Source organism: Ischnura elegans, chromosome 5, assembly GCF_921293095.1.
Source record: "Ischnura elegans chromosome 5, ioIscEleg1.1, whole genome shotgun sequence".
Classification (NCBI taxonomy): Eukaryota; Metazoa; Arthropoda; class Insecta; order Odonata; family Coenagrionidae; genus Ischnura; species Ischnura elegans.
The window spans coordinates 114161394-114180287 of NC_060250.1; the positions used below are offsets into that span (position 1 = coordinate 114161394).

At 37.1% G+C, this 18894-nt stretch overlaps 1 protein-coding gene across 1 annotated transcript in view; it reads right to left on the minus strand.

Annotated features, from left to right (window-relative positions):
• Positions 1-18894, minus strand: part of LOC124159433 (adenosine receptor A2a) — a 214437-nt gene that overhangs the window by 35998 nt on the left and 159545 nt on the right. The window lies entirely within an intron of this gene.

The window sequence follows — 18894 nt, forward strand, 5'->3', positions numbered from 1 at the left end:
TTTTAAGGAAAGAACTTGATAGCCTTTTTTTTAGGGTAACGCAAAATTCTACCTTTACTCAAAGAACTAGCATTTGTTTTTAATGACTGAACGGCCTTTGAAATACAGAAAGCCTACTGAGTTGTAATGATGTTAAAAATCCTTGGAATTTTGTATGAATGTGAACCGTTAATCTTTCTTGAGCAGTGAGAAAATATGTTGGAGACGTAGGATATGGACGCATAGCATGAATTCTACTGTTCGACCAATACTAGCGTATTGTGGGTTGCAGTTATAGTAGGATACACCCAGTAGCCACACAGTTGTTATCCAACTATAATTTTCCCCACCGCCAGAAGTGAAAAAATGTATAATGCCATTAGAAAATACCACCGAAAGATCGTATGTATAGAAATTATTTTACGATGCTGTCATTACGTCGTGAATTTGCCAAAAATATGTCAACGACCTCGCCCTTCAATTAACTTACACTCCCATCATACGCCTTTTACCATTACTAGGTCAACGTTATTCAAAATTCTTTTGAAGTTAGGCTTTTAATATGGCTTACATTAATATCAATGCCTCGTAGTACGCACAGGAAATATTTATGGTGCCAGGATTTCAAGAGGAGAAGTGTAGGTATCATTACCCTACTAAGTGAGTGTTGTTCCCTTTAAAAATATGAGGCATACACATTTTACCTCGCCATATTTCTTGATTTATTTAAGATTACTCTTCGAGATTGACATATATTTCCCAAGATTTTTTAGCACTGTTTACGGTCGCCTCCAAGAGGTATATTTCATCAGCAGGGGGCGGAGCTGGGATTGAGCGCCCGGGTGAGAATATGGAAAGGCGAGAAAACGAGGAGCTACGGAAGAAGAAAGACGCGAAGGGAGTGCCGCGATTAATTTGGATGCATCGGAGAGGAAAAGGTGCAAAAGAGCCAGCGGAGGAAAAATATACAGAACCGTTGGCACACGGAAACTCACGCATTTCATGCATACTCCTCCGGATTAGTGTCTTTACAGGAAGCATTGCTTTCTACGGAGGCGTAAATATCCACTCTGAACTAAATTGCAGGTAGAAATTCTTGAATAGAATAGAAAAGTGAAAAAGAAAACCATTCAGTCAAAGGAAATTAGAAAAAGTAAAAAAAAAGAAAAATAAAAATGTTACACTTGAAAAAAACTTATGAAAAAATGAAACTTGTGGAGCTTGTGGGGAAAACATTACCCCACGAGGTATTAGCCTTAATTATCTGCACAAAAATCCCTCTGAGGCACAAGTTTATCAAGATATGTCGGCATTGCGTTTTTAACCATCATTATGTAAAAACATAATACTCGAACGCATAACACACACTTGCAAATCTACAAAAAGTAATTAATTGAAGCTCTAAATTCAAACATCAAACAATCGCCATAGTCACAACTTAACCATGCGTAGTATTAGAATTAGGTCTATAATAAGAAAATAAACAATATATTTTGCATGAAATTTCTCCAGCTGCACAAGATAGAATTATTTTAGGAGTTATCTGCTACTATTTATATTTGTACTACGACTATTATACGACTATATTTAAATGTATTTTAAACTGTAATATTTTACTTTATGCTGATGATGTTGTATTGATATCTGCTCATAGAGATTTAAATACTGCCATTGCTTACATGCAAAATGATGTCAATAATTTAACAAAATGGTCACATGACCATGACCTCTCAATCAACATGAAGAAGTCCAAAGTTATGTCCATAGCCAATAATGCAGCTAACGTTCAACATATTCACATAACAATACATGATTATAAATGCCTGCATACTGAAATAACCAAGTCTGTGTGTAAATGCAACAATATAGAACAAGTAACACAATATACGTATCTCGATATCATAATAGATCAGACATTCAAATTTAGGGAGCACTGTGAGAAGATATGTAGTAAATTACGAAAGGTTAGATCAAATGTATCATATGAGAGATTTATTGCATATTAAAGTTAAAAAGATGTTGTATTTCGCAACCGCTGAATCAATATTAAGATATGGTGTTACTATTTGGGGTAAAACCAGTAGGGTACATAAAATAAAACTATACAGTACACAAAACCGGATCATCAAAGCGATTGCTTACAACAAAAAAAAATGATAACTTGTCAGCGAACTCAGACTCTCACGATACAAATAATTTCTATAAAACACTAAGAAACCACTCGAAAAACTTCTAACCTATATTTTAGTAATAGATAATTATTTTTCCAATAAATATAAAACACTGAAAGACAATTTTCATAAAATGGAAAAGAGGAATCTATACCAATATAAAATCCCCAAATGTTTCAATCAATACGGCGAAAAAAAAATTGTGGTTACCGTTCCTAAATTGTTTAACAAATTGCCTAAAGAAATGCATGATTTAACCACATATTCGGCTGTCAAAAGTAAACTTTTAAATTATCTACTTGAGGACTTCAATTTTTAGTTATAAGGCAATATAAGTTTTTTATCGTTTCTTTTATTGTTTTTAGATGTTTTTAACTTCTTGCAAATGAATTATGGAGAACCTGCTGATGAGCCTGTTTTGGCTCAGAAGGTCTCCTAATTGTAAAAATATTTTTATTCTAAAATATTGTAATATCAGGGTTTTTCTCTTTTACCTTTTCTTGCCCAATAAGTCAAAATATGTGTTGGTTACATAGCGAAAAGCGTGTTAAGAATTTTTAAAGGGAATGTTTTCAATGCATTATATGTATTTTAATATTTGAGCTATGTATTTTTAATGTATTGTAATGTTTTTATAAACAATAATAAATTAAATTAAATAAAAAAATAATGAATCGTAAAAATGTGAATAATTTGGGCTAAAAATGATAAGTATGACTTTTTAAATCTACCCTGATTATTCCAAAAGACATGAAAATTATGCAACAGATTTCGTACCATTTGGTTCCACAAGAATAAAAAATTGTTTTTGTGGGTTTTGCATCCATTAAATTTGGGATTTATAACCCTTAACTAGGTCCATAGCATTAGTGCGTAACCTCATTTACTTAAAAGCTCACAGTAATTGATTTAATAACTTGCGTGTGCCAGAATGTAGTTTTGAGGCATTTTGCAATGTCTCAGTGAATAACCGAGGACCTACCCACTTACTTATCTAGTAATTATATTTTTGACCTACTTACTTTTTTTAACATACAATATAACTCTTAACGATATTGAGTAAATATTTGATGGAACCAAACATAAAGAATGCAAAATTTTCAGCCGAATTTTACCTTAAACGACGAAAAATGGATACTTTTGATAATAGTAGTATGATTTTTGCGCACATCAGTAATAACATAGAGTCTTCGACAAAAACCAAAGAGGAGCTGAAATAAGTGATTCCTCTGATGATGTGAAACGTATAAAAAAGCAGGGACAGACACTGTGGATGTAGTGAGCACCATATTTGACCATAATAATAATCTCTTAGGTTTTACCTACGATCAAATAACTCTCCTCTATCTTAATAAAAGTATCCATTTTTTGTCGTAGAAAATACTATCAAAGTTAATAAAGTACTCTTTATTCTTGATTTTACGGGTTGACGAAAACCCAGCAACTTGCCAATTAAAGTAATTGATTGATGGAATCTTTCCATAGAAACAGCTGTAATTTTCCAGGCCTTTGGGGGAAAACTCTTCATTAACTCCTTATTTTAATATTTCTCGCTCAATTCTTAAATTTCTCAGAAAGGGGAATTATTTCCCTATTTCCCGCCTGTGTTGATTAAACTTTAAGGGGGGAAATTTTTCTGTCCTCCTTGCGTAAAAGCGCCTTTTCGTTCGTCGTCTTTCTTTTGATATTTCCCCATCTTTCCTGCTCATTCCATGCGCTTTCCCCTTCTATACTTTCCAATTACCTGCCTCGCCTCTCGGGACGCTGAGAGAACGATCCCTCTCGCTTTCACCAGTCATCAGCATGGCCCCCACCCTTAGGGTGCTCGCATAGTGAAGAGGTAAGAGGTGGAGGTGGAGGTAGAGGTAGAGGTCGCGGTACCTCGAGGTAACACAAATACATTGTGTGTTATGGGCGCGCGCATAGTGAGCAGGTCGAGGTAGAGGTGTACCTCGCGGTTCACCAGGAGGTAGCGCGGGACCGCTTTCAAAGACAAACGAGTTTGTCTTTTCGAGCGGTGTACCGCGAGGTTCATCGGGAGGCTTCTCCGTAATTGGTGCGTTCCAGGCCCCCCTACCACTCTACCCCTCCCCAACCGCTACCCTATTCCACTGGGCGCTACTCCGACACAGTACGCGACTACGTATGCCTACGGTTCTGTATTATAAAAAGTTTTTATAGTGTTGGTTAGTTTTTCTTAATAACTGTGAACGGCAGTAGTAGTGAAATGAAGGAGGAAATAATTATCGCAGTGCAAAGTCGTCCAGCTCTGTGGGACAAAAGAAACAAACACCACCACAACCGTCACGTGTTGGACAAAGAAGGGAAGGCTGTGGAAGCCGAATTGAACTGTACAGGTATGTCTAGACTAAATTATACAGGGTGTCCAGCTCTGGCTGTCCGACACTGTACGGGGTTATTTGTAAGCAAAAAATAAACAAATAAGACAATACAACATGAGATTTGTCTTAAAAAATAAGCCCTACAAACTTTTCAATAGTCGAAGCTGGAAACCTAATATATTAGCAAATTTCCTGGGACGAGGGTATTTTAAAACTATACTATATATGGTAATGTAACTATTTTATAATCCTTACATTATCTACTTTGAAGTACCGTATAAGGAAAAGGCCTGAGTCTATAACATAATAAATATTTAGACAGTGGCACTTCATTTTCATGCAAACACTTGAATGTACTGTAACATATGTACAAAAAGAATGATTGTAATAGGTTAATATAAACAAATCAATACAAAAAGTTAGGGTCAAAGATCATTATTTTTGTTAAAAAAACATTTTTACTTTCAATTTCCTTCAGTTTTTATACATTATTCCCAAAGTATGCCTTAAAGCAATTTCTGACTTCTTTCGCACGGTTTGAAGCGGAATTTCTGGATCTCCCCAAAGGTTGTAGATTGGCTTCGGGAGGGACAGGCGGGATGTCGGACACACTTGGACTCCAGCCATCTTTATCAATTATGATATTGTGAAGAATGCACGCAGCCTTTATTTGTTGGTCTGCACTTTCCGGGGATGTTTCAATACACCCACTTAAAATCCGCCATTTAGCATATAAAATGCCAAACGCACATTCAATTGTCTTTCTGGCTCTAGACAGCCGGGTGTTGTACACATCCTCAGCTTCACCAACTGTTTTTTGTGAGAACGGCTTCATCAAATATTCCCGCAAAGGATACGCCTCATCCGCAATAAAAACATGGGGCACCTTAACATCACTTCGGGGCAAACATTTTTCACCTGGAACGTTTAGTTCCTTCCGTTCCAACAACTTGCCCAAATCCGATGCTTTGAAAGTGCCCCCATCACTTTGCTTGCCAAAACCACCTACATCAACAAATAGAAATTTGTAGTGGTCATCTGCCACTCCTTGCAGAACGATCGAAAATATTTTTTTGTAATTGAAGTACATGGACCCAGAAAGCGCTGGACATTTTATTTTGCAGTGTTTCCCATCGATGGCACCAATGCAGTCTGGAAATTACCAAACTTCTTCAAACCTCCTAGCCACAGTTTCAAAATCTGAAATTGTCGGAATGGGCATATGCTTTGGTTGAAAGGTGCCCCATAGTAGTTTGCATACATTCCTCACAATTTTTCCCACTGTATTATCCCCCATCCGGAATGAAAACCCAAGAGTCTTATAACTGCTTCCAGTTGCCAAATACCTGCAATAGAACAACTCAATGCAGTATATTTATATCAACACAATCAAAACATAATACAGCAGTTATTATAAATATTCTATTGTCGATAGACTAATCAATAAACTATTGATATGTTTTGGTAATATGTGTATACATTCACAGGGTGTCAATTGTGTCGCGGAACACCTCAAGATCTCCGAAATCATTGCAGATGTGGTAATAAAACTTAAGACATTACTAGATAGAAAAATAATTTAATATACTTTTCTTCATGATAAACCCTATGTCGGCTTACGATGAGGCAGTAGAAGATTTATTTATTTATTTAAATTAATTCATTATACCAATTTCTGTTACTGTGTATTCCTTATGGAAGAATAGCTTACAGGTCTTTCTTATGTGTGCAAGTTGTCACCTATATTCAATTCTTCAATATGCCATGAGTTTTATTTTGTATTTCAGATAAAGATGTGAAGCTAATCTGGAAAAATCTGCGAGAAGAATTCCGGAAGCAATATAGCAAAACTCCTAGATCCGGAGATGCAGCTCTAGAGTCAACATCATCGTGGAAATGTTTTGATTCTATGCTTTTCCTCCTGTACCAATTCGTTCCGAGGAAATCAACAGGGAACCTGACTGATTTGTCGAACGACACTAACTTTTACGAAGGGCAACTGAACGACGATTTCGTTGATGAGCAGATGGATAGCCTTTCCGTGATGGATAACGAAGAAGGGGATCGAGAACTTAAACAAATTGACTTTCCGGGCACACCTAATCAAAGTGGAAGCAACAATTCGTCGCCTACACCTACACTTACATCTAAGAGAACCACGGAGGAGTACACCAGAACAGGGTACAAAAAACGATTAACAAATCAGGCAAAAATTGCCCAAGAATTAGTAAATATCGAGAAAGAAAAACTGAAATTAAAAATGAACAAAGTGGATGAAGTTAACAAGAATGACGAAGATGTGGGTTTTTTTTTAACTCTCTACTACCACATGTAAATACGTTGGACCCAAGGAAAAAAATGATGTTCCGGATGAAAGTTCAAGAATAATTATTCGACATGGCTTATTCACCGGAACAGGAACCATCGTACAAGAACCGTCCCTCAAACCCTGCCATGAGTCACCGGTATGAGTACTACCCTCACAACCAGCTCCTTTGCCCACACTTCCTCTCATACACCGACTCCGCTAACATCACCATATATTGAGGAACCACACAATGTCCAGAAATTTACTAACATGTAACAAAGTATTTTCAAATAAATAGGTTATCCTTAATTGTATAATGTAATCTAATTTATCACTTTCCAACTATCCTTAATGTAAACTATTAAATAGTGTATTTCTTCACCTTGAACTAAAAATTGTATTACTTAACACCGAACAAGTATTTAACTGTTTGAAATCAACAATAAATTCATGACTTGATTATTATATATAATATACTTTTATACTGAATGATTAATTACTAATCTTACCTTATTGTTACCACAATCTGTTCTTCAGAGCAGATAGGGTTAATATGGAGATTACAGTATTTTCTGCAATTATCCAGCTTTGGTGACACATTGGCGCAAATGTATGAAAACGTTTCAGGTGACATCCTCATGCACTCCTGGAATTTGTCTGGGTATTCTTTTATTTGGGAAAACAGATGGTGATATTCTCCCAGATCTTGTCGCACTTGATTAATTAGATGAGCACTGAAGTCGCGATTACTAGAAGTATCAATCAGCCACCACTTACATGCTGACGACATTTCGTCACTGTCATCACTGCTATCGCTAAACATTTAAAAAATGTTACTACTAACCAAATAACTCGTACACTGTATGCCACACAGTGGAAGACTGGCTTGTTTTCGAGGCTGTAGGAAAGCTGCGTGCGCAAACCTCTTTACTATGCGATACTACCTCTACCTCCACCTCCATCTCCACCTCTACCTCTACCTCCACCTCCACCTCTTACCTCTTCACTATGCGAGCACCCTTAGGAAGCATTCCGCTCGAGAGAACAGGGCCATTCACGCGGGCCCTACGACTAGTCTCCCCGCGGTCTTCCACGAGTCGTGATGGGCGACTTTGTGCTCGCGAAAACTACCGCACTTCCTCAGTTTCCCCCATCTTTTGGAATTTCGTCCCCGAATTCGAGAGTCCGCCGAAGATATTAGTAGATAATAAAATGAAAAAAACTTTGTTTTATTCGACCGCTTTATTTATCCCTGGAGCTGGAGCGCCTGATATTTTTACACGACCGGGCGCGTGGCGTACTTTTTCCGCGATATATGCATGGGCATAAGCATATATGCATGTGCGTGCAGCATTTTCATGATAACACTCTATTTTTGCTAAAAGTTATCTATATTTGTAGAAATTAGTGCAAGCTTGTACATTTATAGGTGATACGGATATATCGGTACACAGGTGGTATACGGCCGGTCGCGCGGCGTAATTTACACGCCACGTGTGTCGGGGTTCCTCTTGCCGGTCTAATAACAATTTTCTACAATACTTTGTGCTTTAAAACTCACGCTATAGACAGTCAAAATGACATTGTAAGAATATGCGAGGCCATTCAAGATAAGCGAAGCACGAGGTACACGGCCGGTCGCGCGGCGTACTTTGTACGCCACGGGTGTTGGTTCCTCTTGCCGATCTAAAAATAAATTAGCTACAATACTTCGAGCTTTGAAAACTCGTACTCTAGACAGTCAAAGTACATTGTAAGAATACACGCGGCCATTTTAGGCCAGAATGTACGTACAATGTTGAAATCCTTGGTTTTCGAATATTGGCGCTGGCGAATACGCCAGCGCGCCCGCTCGAGGTCTAAAGGTATTACTAGTTTCGACATAGTGTCGACATCAGCTGATATTACAGATAAAGGTATCTTATGATAACGCCGCTGCGTCCAAACTAGTAATACCTTTACATAAATTAGGGGAATAAAATCAAGTTTTTTCATTTTATTACTAAAATGAACTTGAGTAAAACTGAGTCTGAGACGATAGAGAATGGTAGTATTTCGTAAACTGCCCCAAAAAGTAGCGTCGATCATACGGCATTCCCGTGTCTCCGACTTGCTGACCCTATCGCCTTTTTCTCCGGTTTTTCAAGGAATTTTCTTCTTCAGGTTTTATCATCTCCTCCCCTCCTCACTCCCCTCACTTCCCCCACTCAAATAGAAACTGTATTAATTGAATGTACTACGCACCATTTTAACCTTGAAGACGACGTATTTACATGGAAACCAAGGTCGTAATGAATTTTAAAACTGTGGAAAATTGCAAGATTTCCACATGGAAGGATTCTACTCCATCACGCTTGGAACTTCGGATTTTATAAAGTTTATGACACTATATTAAAAATATTTGATAATTCAATAAATTTAAGAGCAGAGCATTATCCCATCCTTTAATGGTGGAGGCAAGGGAAGTGTCCATAATCTCCTCGGAATGTGATTTATTCTTGTCGCATTTATGAAACTTACACCAGAAGAAATAAAGAGGATTTATGAGGCGATTAGATGTCAACCAAGCAAGATGGACTGGGTGATAGCCACTGTCTTGGCCCAACTAGGTCCTTCCTAATCACTTTAAATTTTAACAGATGCATCATATTCATTAAATCTATCAGATATTTCCTAAAGCTTACAAAGGCATTATTTGCAGTTTGCTCATCTCTTACAGAGGGCCTATTGAAGGCCTTATTCAGAGTGAAATAATAATGAGCTAATGATAGGAAATCACACGGCTTACAATAATTTAAAATCAAAATCGTACCTATTAAAGTATGCTCAAATAAAATGATTTGTGTCATCCAAAGAAGTGCAGTAATATACATTTTTAATTATCGTCGTAAAGATATTTTTACTAACATTTGAAGGCACAAGTACTAAATTACGAGGAAAGAAATGTTATTTTTTATTATTTTTAACGCAGTCCAAAAAAAGTACAAGGCCAATTGCAAAGGACTTATAATAAGAAAGAAAACAATTAATAAATAGTAAGCAAAACGCAAACAACAATGAAAAAATAATATTAACCAGTATTATCAAATTAATAACAAAGAGTGGTATTATTCATAGGGTGGTTGAATATGAGGGGGAAAATTACTATGAAGATGGTAAAACGTAGATTAGGGATGAAAAAAAAAGGATCAAAAATTGGAAAACTTTTAATAGGAGTTAATGGAATAATGCAGTTTGAATAGAAAAGAAAGTTTAGAGACAGAAATGCGGGGGTGAAACAATGAAATATCTCACTCGACCTCGTCGTGCGAGAAGGAATACGAAGCGGAAAAAGAGGAAGAAGGTCAGATGAACTGTATTTTAAATACGAAACTGCGCTCATTGGCGTCAGTCATAATTTTATTTTCTATTTTTCTCCAAGTTACGAAACTCTGGTGGTCCCTTTCATCATGCCAATTCTAGGAAATGTATGTGCTCAATTTTACAGGAGGATGAGTCCTTGAATAATTAAATCGGTGTACGTACATAAATATACATATCAATGAGTAAAAATTTTTCATCCAGAGGAATTGACTATTTTCTACCCTTCATTCGCATCAAGAAATACTTGAAATGACACGGTTATATTTTGAGGAGCAATGAAAAGCGCTCTGAAGAGATTTGCCAGTGGGAGGCGCGAAAAGGCGGAGGCCACGAGATAGCAGATGGGAACGTCGTCGATTGTCACTTTTCTACCCCAGATATTCCGTCTCGCGTCCGCAAACCACCCTGCCGTTACTCCCCGTGAGGCATCACGGCCGTCCCTGGAAGTGACAGCACCACCAGCGTCCAGGGCCAAGGGGAGGAGAGGCTAGAGGGAACGAAATGTGGGAAGGTGGCATGGAAGCGAGTGATGGTGGTGTCTGTGAGTGAGGAGGGGCTGAGAGGGGAGAGGAGGGGTAGTGAAGGCATTATTTTAAAAAAACTGTGGATCTGGGCGAAAATCGTATTAAACGGAGTAAAGCAGCAGTTGTCCACAACAACGTGAAGATCTATGATAAAATTGATACAACCACAATAGTCAAGAACTAACTTTAGGGGGAGAGGGAAGCTTTGTGATGGATTAAAAACGTTATTAATACCTCACTTTATGTGGTGATAATTAAAAAATGTATATAATTATGATTTTTTAAATTATGACAATAAAAATAATTTGAGATTATATAATAAACACTTTTGAATAGGCATTAATATTTAAAATATTTAATTACATTCGTTTCAATATTTTAAACGTGGCTTTTGACGGCCAAAACATGCCTGAAATTACGATCAAAGAAAATCCTCCCGGAAAAGTTATTCATGACTTTCGGCTGAATAAAACATAAAAATATGACAATTATGTTACCTATCCGATACAATAGAAGGCTAAATTGCTTCGTGGAAGAACCTTTTGTGAAAGTTTCTCCAGTAAAAGCGTAGCATAAGCGGCATTCTTTAATTAGAAGCACAATCAAATAAAAAACATTCAAAATAAGTCTAAAAAATAAAAAAACCTAACATCATCAACTCTCTTAGTCTTATAAACCGTAATAATTATTATGTTTCGTGCCTCTGTAGTAAATTTTACTAGTGCTTTAATAATTTCAACAATGCGAAATAGTTTTTTGGTATTATATTTAGGCTAATATGCAGGGAATAAATTCACACGTCCAACCTCAGAACCGGCTACAGTCCTCATGAATTGGAAGAATAGTCATAGAGTTGGAAATTAATTAGAAAAGGAGATAAATCAAAAAACTGAAAATGTAAGTATGGAGTTAATTAGAAAATTAATTTATTGACATATAGATGAGGAGAAATAAAAAGAACTATTTAAATGAATGTGCTATTCACGGTAAAACATATCTTTTAGCAAGCAGATTTTAGCCCGCGTTTTGCGCAATACTAAGTACCATCGTCGGTCGACCTTGTTAACTGTAAATTATTTTTTTTTCGAAACTGGATGTTTATTTCTTTACAAAGTTGAATCGATAAAAAAACCGAATGACATATCTAGAAAAAAACAGAATATTGCATGGCTTATCCTTTTCTGTTTCAAAAACAATTTTTTCGGCTTCCATTAATTTTCTATGAAATTACTAGCTGTCAAAGGTTACGGCCTTTGCAAAATTTCGTTTAGTGAGTTATTAGTTCCGCATACTTTCCCTCTAAAGGCTCTCAAACAGAAAATGCACCGATGGACAGGCTTTTAGATTAATACGATTGAAATGCCTGTGGAAATTCCATCGGTAACTGATAAAATGTTTTAATGCGAAAGCATTTCCGGCTACATGAGTTTATGCCCACTCAAATTCACGAAAGGACATTTTTAATCATCATTTATGGAAAGATATAAAATCTGATAGACGATTTATGATACATATTTCCAAAGAGAGGAATAGCTGCTATGAAATGCTTCATTACGTGCTGATTTCCCTAATGATCCGGAAAATAAATTTGACCAAATGAGTTATTAATGTAAATTGAATTATATTTAGGATAAATACGCCTTTTCAATTTCAATTAAGTTAATAATTTTAATTAATAATACTATTTTGAGCTGTTGTATGCCAAAAAATATAAATTTTTAAAATATGGGGTAAACTCCTTACCACAACGGAGTTTAAATTAAAAAACATTCTCGTGCCTCAATAAATCATAAATTTCTTCATAATGAGTATACTATACGTTGTAGTAACGCATTATGTATTTCCAACCATTTATGTCTATCAATAGCCTACTCAGAAAAATTCTGACAGCTGTTCAATGAAATGTCTGAGGGTTTTCACATGGTTGGGGTATTTTTTCAGAAACATGATCCAGCTGACATTTTCCACACTTTCTACTGGCTACTGACAAATTATTATGATGTTCAAAATATATTGAGTAATTATTACTTTTTAAAGTTTTTTATTCATATTATTTTTTGCTTATAGTGTTTTCGGTGAAATGAATTAGGTAATATTGGTTTTGATGACATAAGTCAGTAATACACTGATTTGTCACCTCCTTATTTATATTTTTGAGTCAAGGTGAGGACACTAGAGGAGAACTTTTACAAGTTTCTATCACTCATTTTCACTATCGAGTACAAGTCTGCTTGTATCTGACTTAATTTGAATACAAAACTGATTTATATTGCTCTTAATAAATAAAGGATCCCGAGATAACTTCTAACATTAGTATCATAGCCTTCCATCTGACCTGCACTCAGTACTACACATGTCCAGATTTTCATGGCTTTTTCCTGGAATCCGTCTTAGTAAATTCAATCCTTAATATTAGCGAACCCTTTTCTGAATCCCGATAAAGTTCCAAAGATTTGGTTTCAATTCTTTTTGCAAGCCAAACGTAAAATAAAGTCAACAGTCATCACTTTGATTTTAATTTTTTTTTGTTTAGTTCTTATATGATATTTTTGCTACTTACTCGAGCATTAGTTGTAATTAGTAATTCAGGTAAAGAACTAATGCTTTCCTCTTCAGAAAATATAAAAAAAGAAGGAAGGGAATAGGGTGCTTAGAAGATGGGGAAAGAAAAATATGCCTTCTCTTGAGATCGATGAGATGAAAGTCGATTTAACCCTCAGAAATATTTTGCCTCGAAGACAACGATTATAGTCACTGAAAATCATGAAATAAGGCAACAATAATTGCTAAGAAAAGAAATAAATATGGGGAATGATAAAAAAGTAAACTATGATCTGCGCCTCCTAGATTAGCACTTCTGAATACACTTCAAATGTAACAATGTTCTACGGTACAAAGGGTTCAGGTTAGACGTTGAAAATCCTCAAGAAACCCTCTTACCCAAATGTACCAATTGCTTGATAAAAACCCAGAGCTATGACCACTAGCCAGCGGCTGACAGCTAAGAATACTGCTATGGAATGCGGTTTCGCGGCTATTTCTAACAAAATATGCCTCCCAACAAACTGCCCATACCACGAGTAAATAAGTATCGCTTAAATGATACTTGATAACATGATATTAATGACACGCTCGATACTTATTTAAGGGAGGTAGGTTCAATTCTGGGTGTAGCCAGTGACCACCAACAATAAAAATAATGGAAACATCTCCAGAAAGAGAGTACAAAATACAAGTATCTAAGTATGGCCAAGTCCACTGAATATAATCTAATTCTTCATTGTCGACTGTATCTCGCGCTCCTGGACGACCAAAGTGATTCGCGAGGAGTGATTCAAACAAAACTGAGCGTTTTCGGACTGAATTAACTAAGGGGAGAGAAATCCGTAGCTCCGGAAATAACGGAATTCTGGCTGCCAAAGCAATGCGTCGCGTAGAACAATGGAACCCGAAGACAACACAGATCCGCCAGCAAATACGAGTGGGTTGCTTAAAGCAATTGATTGGAGAACACATTGATAGAGCGTTGCGATATTGTATCATGGAAGAAATTCAAACTCCCGGATGTGGGAACGGCATTCGTACAAACAAGATAACTGAGGCCGCTGTACACGTAGAAAATTAAAAAAATGGCAAAAAAGGGAATTTTTACGTAGTACAATTGAAAAGAAAAAAGTGAGTTGAATAAACCATTATTATAGAATCATGATCATACACTAGTGCATATCATATCAAACGCATATTCCATACCGAGCGGATAATTACCAAAAAGGAAATTCATCTGTATTGCTTGCTAATAAACCAACCGATCCGTTCCAGCCTGTCCTATTTAGCCATTTCCTATACTTTGTAAAGACAAAGATGGATTTCGAAAGGGAATAACTTATTTCAAGAAGCGGCTAGTTTTTGACGGCGAGTATCCCGTTTCCTTTGTGAACTTCAATTTAATGACCACATAAGTTTTACGCCATTTTTTTCAAACTGAACAATTTAAACTCACTCACAAAAAATAATATCTTGGGAACAGTTAGTATCTGATACCGGAGGGGATAATACAGTTTCGCAAATACAATGGGCTTATACTAAAAATTAACTATTTGGAAATCCGTGTATCAAATATCAAGTCCCTAGCGAGTAAAACGTTTCCAGCTACTCTCAGCTGGAAACTAGCCGGCAAATCTAGCCGAATTTTTTTAAGAAGTTCATATGGTTAGAAAATTTTTAATTTTACCCGCCTTATTACTGAAAGCTCTGGGACTATCATACCTATTTGTTTCCTCTTTAAATAAAAAAAATGCCATCAATGGACACAGCAATCAATACTTCGTCATTTAGCTCACGTATTTCGTGTCGTTTCGGAACAAAATCCTCAAGAGGGAAGAAAATGATGATGAAAGGAACGAGAAAGCCCTAACAAGGACCACAAAAAAGGAAAGCAAAGGAAAATACAAGAATCCTATGCGGACACGCAGCGCTGAGGAAACAAAAGATGGAGAATATTTGGAGCTTTCAATGGAAATAAAAAAATGAAGAGTGAAAGGATTGCAACAATGGAGACGTACTTAGGGAGATCTTTCAGCTGGGGCTGCAATGAGAAGGATGATTATGAGGACACTGAACTAGTAAGGGTTTCAACAAAGGTTCCTCGACCGACGGGCTAAGGAATAAAGGGGATAGGACGCTACGAAGGGCAGTTCGATGGCCGAGTGGCTTAAGCTTTCGGGTGCTGACCAAAGGGTCATGGATTCGAATCCCACGTGAAGCCTTTAGACACCAATAAATACCTTGACGGTGCGAGGTGGTCCAATGAAAATAATTGACCCCCACCGTGAAAAACCGCCAAAGCCAGCAGTCAAATATTCCTATGACTTCGAAGAAACATTAGTTCTATGATAATGATGAAATATTTTTTATGAAGGCGTAATATTTCTTATGAAGGCGTAATATTTTTTATGAGGGCGTAATGCACATTTTATCGGAAATTTTAAGGGCAAGCCTAAAATTCTGTATGCTCAATTATTTGCTCAACGTTTCTGATGAAATACACAAGCAGACACCCAAAGTTTCTCGATTGAAAACTACTGAGTTTGGGCAGCTCAATGTACTGCCCTCACTCGGCTCTGCGGATCTTCCGAGAAATTTTCCCTTAAAATGAGGGAAGAGGAGTAGGCCGTGATACTTCGCATATGCAGCTAATGTTAGGGGCCTTGAAGCGGGGCTGGATGACGCGGAAAAGTTAGTCTGAAAAATTCATTTCACACAGTCATTTGCCCAAATTTTCTGCAATATAGGAGTTAAATTTCAACGAATAAATAGGCGCGTAATTGAATAGCCATGCAACATCCTCTAGACCTTGTGATAGGTTTTGTAAAGTTTAAGATCAGAAAAATATCCACTGTGTGTGTGTAGCATCAAATCATCCGTCACTGAGACTTTATCCGTGGAACCTCTGAGTCGTTGCATGATGCATTGCCCACTACACCACCGGGACGATTGTGCCCTAAAACCAATCTCAATGCCCAATATGTCGGCTGAGTTCACAGATTTCCCGACGAGATAAACTCGATTCTAGGTGAGTCGTGGTCGAAGTATACTTCGGAGAATATGGGGAGGAATTCGTAGCTGGATCTTTAGCGCGTTGTCATAATGTGTCCGATAAGATATTTCCTCGATGTAAGGGGCATATAGCTATTAAAAATCTCGGTTGCACGACAACATAACGAGGACAAAATTTTGTAAGATAAGTAGTTCCTGAACTGGCCGCCAAAGAGCTAGAATTAGAAGAGTTAATGATTTTTTTTTAGCTTTGCGATAATTTTACCGCTACTATACATGTGCATCGAAATAATGCGTCGTGTTGCGACACGGACATAAAGTAATCAAATGAGGCTTTCGTGTGAAAAAATGGCAAATGACTGTTGCGGCCTCTACCCTTGCTTATCCGAAACAATATTATAAGTGTCCGAAAATTGGGTCATAAAATTAATCAAAAAAGGCTTCCGTGTGAAAAATAGCAAATCATCAGACGTCGCATGCGCATAAAAAATGACCTTGCATAGGAATAAAATTTTCAGTGAAAATCACGGAAATAATTTTTAATCGTAAGTTTCTGTAAAAAAAATAAAAAGGAATGATGAATGATAATTGAGGCATATGAGACCCAACTTTGGGACATCCGTATGGCAAACGGAGACTATGACCACTGGGCTACGACAAAATATTACTTTACGTATATACGTATGTTTCGAGAATGCCTATATATGATATTACAAAGTTTGTTTGCATTCTGAGACCCGGTTTTCACACACTCCCCTTTATAGATCATAATAAATTAGAGAGTGAATCATATCGCTAAATTAATATCATTATTTTATCAAATGTGGATCGCGTTAATTAGAAAAAAATTACGGTTTTTTGGGGAACATTATTCCCCGTAAAACTGAAATTGCTCAGCTAAGTTATTGAACTGCAAGATGCTGTAAGGTGAATATTGATCCAGAATGAACAAGCCCCACGGGAAATTCCGCGACAGCACAAAAAAGCGTGTTCAAGTTACGAAATGTTTCGGTTTGATAGTTTCTTTTTACGAGCGTTTTCGACATTTTGGATCGATTAAACTGTAAAAAAACTCACAAATATGAGAATAATAAAGTTGATTTTGAAGAAATAACTGGTAATCAAGTTCACTTTCAATGGTCATTTGGAATTAGAAATTATATCATTCTTACATTTAAATATATGAATATATCCGATAGAGAATTCCTTCATTGAAATATGACCATATGCTAGACTTTACATTCAAGCGTTGAATAGAAATAATTAATTGCTGAACAAATGCACTTAAATTTACGTTTACGCAAATTTTAAACAAATAGTATTACGAAAAAAACGATTAGATTTTCTGAGACAAAAGAGTTTCAAAGCAATAGTTATGAATATGCTTTAAAATTAACCGATATTACTAACTCCTAGACAATATATTGGAGAAGTATGCAAAATAAACTCATAATATATGAATATCACTTTGTTGCCTTCATTCGAAACCAAATATCTTTCAAAGCCTTATCACATAGTATTGTAATCCATCCAAGAATTTCAGAATACATTGAGGTATTCAAACCTCACCGCAATGGGAAAATTTACCCCTGGAGGGTAGTCAGGAGACAAAATGAGGATAGAAAAGTGTAAACATATAGATATTAGGACTTTAATGCACGCATGGAATGAAGACATAATTTGGTAGCTTACCGCACATATCGGAAATACGAGGCAATTAATCACGAACTAACTAACCCGAAATGCTAAAAAAATGGATTAGTTAACCATTAATGTTAACCGCAATGTTAGTTTACCACGTCATAAATTGCAACACAAACAAGGGATAAAAATGAACGGAGAAAGTAGTATAAAGACAAGGCATGGAGTAATATTATCGTTTTCTTCCTCACAGAGGTTTCCGCAGTGAAACTTTTAAAGTATCTAACAGAAAATGGAAACCCTTTACCACTTTCTAAATTACAATACAAATAAGGGATAAAAGTGAAAAGAGAAAGTAGTATAGAGACAAGGCATGGTGTAACATTATCCTTTATTTCCTCACAGAGGTCCTTGTAGCGAAACTTTTGAAGTAACTAAAAGAAAACGAACGTGCAAAAAAACTGCGTCGCGTTGAACCCTGGGAAGGAGTGGTGTGGGGATGGATGCGATGAAAGATGAGAAATGGATACCACACTTAATTCGCGCCTCGTTGCCATGGGAATCCACGCCCTCCCCCTCCCTTTCAACTTCCCCCCTCCTGGATATCCCGTGATCCCATTCCGCAGGGTTCGGCGCCCAGGCGCCGCGGGACTTATAAATCCTCTTCAATTAGGCCCGAAGGGTGGAGAAGAGGGTGCCGGGGACCACCAGGCCCAAGGACACCACCGACCGACCCCTCTCCCGGACTGCTCCGTGGTGGATGTCAGTGGATGGTAACTCCATCCGGGTTATTTCGTTCAGGGAGAGGTGAGGGGGGAAGGGTGAAATGGATATTGGACCGTCAGACCGAGAGGGGATTCAGGACAAGAGGTTTAAAGGCTGAGACATCTTGACCTCTCGAATTGCGAAAAAGGGATCGCAAATGGGCGGATTAACCGAGGGCAGTTAAGAGAGTTGGGAAGCTCAGAGCGCGGAACACACCCTTCGGCATTACTGCTCGGATTCCCAAC